We start from the raw sequence: 6000 nt of genomic DNA on the forward strand, positions 1-6000 counted from the left end.
GACAAAACAGTACAAACAGATCTGGGACCAGGTTAGGTTGCCTCCATAATGTGGATGAAATCCTTAGTTATTCTATATAACATTCACTGTGACCACACTGTATGAAGGAGCAAAGTGTGTTATGTTAAGTCACCATAGTAGGCTCTATTTCATTCAAATAGCTTATTGAARCCAWTTTTTTWATGTTATTTAACTAGGCAAGTCAGCTAAGAAAAAAWTATTATTTACACTGACAGCCTACCCTGGACAACTTGTGCACCACCCTARGGGACTCCCAATCATGGCCAGATGTGATATAGCCTGAATTTGAACCAGGGACTGTAGTGACACCTCTTGCACTGAGATGCAGTGCCTCAGACCGCTGCGCCACTCGGGAGCCCGTGTGTGTACTCATGAGAACTTTTCCCAGAAAGAGCTTTCTCAACCTCTGACCTTCCTCACTATGTCCTTGGCTGAACATACTGTACCATCACTGTTCTCTCCATAGTTTGCTCTTCAGGGGAGACGTAAGCTAACCTACATATTATGACTGGCATCATAGACACTCCACAGAGCCCTTCTTTGTGTTCTCATGACAAATATGGGTGGGAAGGGAACGTTCCTTGAGTCTTATCCTGTTGAAACATTCCCAGACTGAAAAATTATGAACACAGTTCTTAACAGAAACAACCAGACAACCAGACCGTACGACAGGGTAGGTGGACAAACAAAGAACGAAGCACACTGGGTGTGTCGGACTACGTCCAAAATGTCACCCTATTCCCAACATAGTGCACTTCATAGTGCAGAGTCCTATGGGTCCTGYTCAAAAGAAGTGCACTATGTAGAGAATAGGGTGACATTTGGGGCACTTCCACAGACAGTTTTCGAAAGTCGCTGTAAATGGAAATGTCTTGAAATGGACGCACAAAGGCGAGGGTGGTGGGTGAGGGGGTAGGCGAGCAGTCCACAAGGAGAGGGGTCTCCGCCCCTATCCAGCCTGCTTCCTGTCAGCCACAGTAAACACTGGCCTTCTGAAAGGTGGCACTGTTTGTTCCCCCTAGGCCCCCGTCCTCATCAATATTAATGTCCACTGTAGTGAATGGAGCCACCGACTGTTAACATGTTTCTCCCTTTCAACGCAGCAAGAGACTCCACCACCCCTGGCAGAGCACACACACACACACGTACTCACACACACAAACACACCTGGGAAAGGAAAGCAGACTGAACTCTGGGAACTCTTCTGCCCTGACACTGTGGCTCTGCCTGGGCATGTGGAGTTCCTTCCTCCAGGCTTGCTGAGCATATGGATTGGTTTAGTCTTATGGAGCCAGACTGCTGGCTGGCTGGCTGGCATACTGAATYTCTTATGGCTCAGGGGAGCGCTTTGCTTGGCTTGGCTTCCATTTATGCTTCATCGCTACAGGTAAGTCATAAAAGGAGCAGAAGTTTAATCACCTGTTATATACGGTGTGAATGCATATACCACTTGAAGAATCTGCACCCGTAAAACGTATATTTCCAGTATATCATGATTGATTGATTGTAGACTTCATCATTCCTCCTGTCCAGAACCTTATTTACAATTATAGGCCTCAACCTCAGGCTGCTTTATGTAACAGAATGATCMAATAGCTTAACGTGTGAGATAGGTCTTGGACCTTCTTTTTTTTCAGTGTTATTGTTAGAAAACACGCCCCCATAAAGAAAATGAAAAAGAAAAACAGGTTCAGCCCCTGGTTCGACCTTGATCTGGAAGAGTTACTCCACCTCAAGAACCCCATTTGGCGAAATGCTCAGGCACACGCATACTCAGACTGACTGGCTGTCGTTCTGMCAAAAGAGAAATAAGTGCACTCAGGCTATACTAGGAAGGCTAAAGTTAGTTACTTTAAGGAGCAGTTCTTTCTCTTTGGGTCTAACCTCAAGAAGTTCTGGAAAATGGTGAAAGACCTGGAGAATAAACCCTCCTCCTCACAGCTGCCCATGTCTCTTAATGTTGATGATGTGATTGTTACTGACAAGGAGCACATGGCTGAGCTCTTTAATCACCACTTCATTATGTCAGGATTTCTATTTAACTCAGCCATGCCTCCTTGCCCGTCCAACATTTCCTCATCTCCCACCCCTTCGAACGCGACTAATCCCGATACTCTTCCCTCTTTTTCACKTGCCCTGCTACACAGTTTCTCCCTGCAGGTGGTCACTGAGTCTGAGGTGCTAAAGGAGCTCCTTAAACAWYAACCCCCCAAKAAATCTGTYTTAGATGGTTTAGTCCCTTTCTTCTTTAAGGTTGCAGCCCATATCATCGCAGACCCTATCTCTGACCTTTTTAACCTGTCTCCCCTCTCTGGGGAGGTTCACAATGCTTGGAAGGCAGCCACAGTGCGTCCTTTATTTAAAGGGGGAGATCAAGCTGATCTGAACTGTTATATGACAATTTCTATTTTGCCCTGTTTATCAAAAGCGTTGGAAAAACCTGTCAATAATCAACTGACTGGCTTTCTTGATGTCTATAGTACTCTCTCTGGTATGCAATCTGGTTTCCACTCAGGTTATGGATGTGTCACTGCAACCATAAAGGTCCAAAATTATGTCACAATTGCCATTGATTCTAAGCAATGTTGTTCTGCTATTTTTATTGACTTGGCCAAAGTTTTTGATACTGTAGACCCTTCCATTCTTGTGGGTCGGCTAAGGAGCATTGTTGTCTCTGATGGGTCTTTGGCCTGGATTGCTAACTACCTCTCTCAAAGAGTGCAGTGTTTAAAGTCAGAACCTCTGCTGTCACAGCCCCTGCTTGTCACCAAGGGAGTACCCCAAGGCTCGATCCTAGGCCCCACACTCTTCTGAATTTACATCAACAACATAGCTCAGGAAGCACTCTCATCCATGTATGTGCAGATGATACAGTCTTATACTCAGCTGGCCCCTCCCCAGATTTTGTGTTAAACGCTCTACAACAAAGCATTCTTAGTGTCCAACAAGCTTTCTCTGCCCTTAACCTTGTTCTGAAGACCTCCAAACCAAAGGCCATYTGGTTTGGTAACAGGAATGCCCCTCTTCCCACCGGTATGATTACTACCTCTGTGGGTTTAGAGCTTGAGGTAATCACCTCATACAAGTACTTCGTAGTATGGCTAGATGGTACACTGTCCATCTCTCAGCACATATCCAGGCTGCAGGCTTAGGTTAAATCTAGACTTGGTTTCCTCTATCGTAATCGCTCCTCTTTTAACCCAGCTGCCAAACTAACCCTGATTCAGATGACCATCCTACCCATGCTAGATTACGGAGATGTAACTTATAGATCAGCAGGTAAGGGTGCTTAATTGCGGCTAGATGTTCTTTACCATTCGGCCATCAGATTTGCCACCAATGCACCTTATAGGACACATCACTGCACTTTATACTCCTCTGTAAACTGGTGATCTCTGTATACCCGATGCAAGACCCACTGGTTGATGCTTATTTATAAAACCCTCTTAGGCGCTCTCCCCCCTATCTGAGATACCTATTGCAACCCTCATACTCCACATACAACACCCGTTCTGCCAGTCACCTTCTTTTAAAGGTCCCCAAAGCACATACATCCCTGGGTCGCTCCTCTTTTCAGTTTGCTGCAGCTAGCAACTGGAACGAGCTGCAACACTCAAACTGGACAGTTTTATCTCCATCCCTACATTCAAAGACACTCTTATTGACAATTGTGGGTGCTTCGCGTGATGTATTGTTGTCTCTACCTTCTTGCCCTTTGTGCTGTTGTCTGTGCCCAATGTTTGTACCATGTTTTGTGCTGCTACCATGTTGTGTTGCTGCCATGCTGTGGTGCCTTAGGTCTCTCTTTATGTAGTGTTGTGGTGTCTCTCTTGTCGTGATGTGTGTTTTATCCTTATACATATCCCTCCCCCAGGCCCCGTAGTCCAAGAGGTCTATCTTAAACATCTCCCTCCCCTGTCCTGCCTGCATGCCCCTAGTCCAYGAGGTCTATCTTAWACATCTCCCTKCCCTGTCCTGCCTGCAGGCCCCTAGTCCAGGAGGTCTATCTTATACATCTCCCTCCCCTCCGCTGCTTTGTAATATACAGCAAAAACAAGATCTATCCTTACTACAGTATGAATCCTTCACAATCATCTACACATGTGTTGAGTTGAGGCGCGATCAAACTATCCCACATCTGGAAGCCACAATGTGAGAGCTGGACAGGCTGGCCTGGGCTGGCCTGGGCTGGGTTGGACAGTGAGGAGCATACGTCTCTGCTCCATGACGACCATAGGTCAGTAAGTTGAGAAAAAACATATGGAACATTTTGGGAGAACTAATGTTAACCATTATGTTCCTAATTTGGGTTTGAAAGGTTTTCACCCTCTTCTCTCCATAGCTACAGGTGGTTGAGCACGAACATTTGTGTKTATTGGGTCAAGGACCTCCCATTTAAGAACGTCATTCAGAATACATACGGGGTTATAAGGAATAGCTATTCAGCTATTATGACATGATACCATTTAAACGATAATAAACTATCATATCCTACTTACAGTACCAGTTTGTAAACATTACCAAACTTGATCTAAATGGCCTTGATTTAACCCAGGATTACTTGACTAAATCATCTTGGGAAAAACAAATAGGTTTCCAATGTATTATAGTTGCATTAATACCCCCTACAGCAGCCTGCCAGTGTTTGCACCAAATGGAGTTGTTGCAGAAAAAATCAGTGTGATGACATAGTGCKCACAAAATGTACTTTTTCACTTAAGTTTTCATGTACCAAATAAAAATCTGAAGTTCAATGTGTTTCCATCATATTTTAAACTCTACCAATAGTTTTGTCACACAAACTGTTGCGTTAAACAGCAAATGTGCCTACTCTGGTCTTGGTACGTGTGCTCTAGCCAACAGCTTGCAGATAGACCTACAGTACGGCTAGGCTGTGCGGTTAGGCTACTCTACATGATGATATTATTATTGATAAGAGCGAGAATATTTGTCAAACGSCAGTCAAGCCTCGATCATCATGTCACCAGAATAATCATGTCACCTCGATATTTATTGGAAAGAAGCATCAAGATCACCTTGCACTTTCACCACCCTGTGATGTTCATCAACGTGCACTTTCACCACCCTGTGATGTTCATCAACGTGCACTTTCACCACCCTGTGATGTTCATCAACGTGCACTTTCCCCACCCTGTGATGTTCATCAACGTGCACTTTCACCACCCTGTGATGTTCATCATAACTTATTTCATCTGTTGCCTAATAAACTGCATGCTTTCCTGAGTTTTAGTGGGAGGAGTCGGAGGACCACACACCATATCATCGCTTGGCTCCAAGTTTACTTCGATATGATTGTTAATATATCAATATTTGCATATAAAGGCATTTCCACTGACATTTCTCGTATAAAACARTTTTACAGGCACAGAAATATCCCACCATGTCAAACGAACATATTATATGTTGGCATTTATAAAATTGTACTGAAACTTCCTGTTTCCACTACAACTTTCTACATTTTTTACTAGCATAAAAACTGTGGATATAAACATGGTTAGTGTCTATCTTTATTTCTCAAACACAATTCAACACAATCACAATAGTGTTTTTGTCTTTTAATCATTTTAAGCATATTTTAAAACGGTCTTAACACATAACAAACACTTTGTACTTTTTCAAACACTTTTAACATAGGCCAGACCCTGTTGTTACCTTACATCCCAGCGATAATGCCTTGCATTACGCCTGGGAACAAAACACTTAAATTTGCTCAACTTACCCCATGGCCACTGACTCAACTTTCCCCAAGGCAAACATTTTGACTATATTAGCCAACACAGCCAGGGCCTTAACCAGGTTTTGAGTTTTAGTGAGATCTGGAAGGTTGAAGCTCATTTACTACATTTCTATACAATTAAAACACTTCAAAATGCTATTTGGAGAATAGAAAAAACAAGCAAAAATGACCCCAACCATTATCATCTTGGCTTCTGTAGGTTCATTCACCTCTGTCAATCT

Source organism: Salvelinus sp. IW2-2015, linkage group LG30 (assembly GCF_002910315.2).
Source record: "Salvelinus sp. IW2-2015 linkage group LG30, ASM291031v2, whole genome shotgun sequence".
Classification (NCBI taxonomy): domain Eukaryota; kingdom Metazoa; phylum Chordata; class Actinopteri; order Salmoniformes; family Salmonidae; genus Salvelinus; species Salvelinus sp. IW2-2015.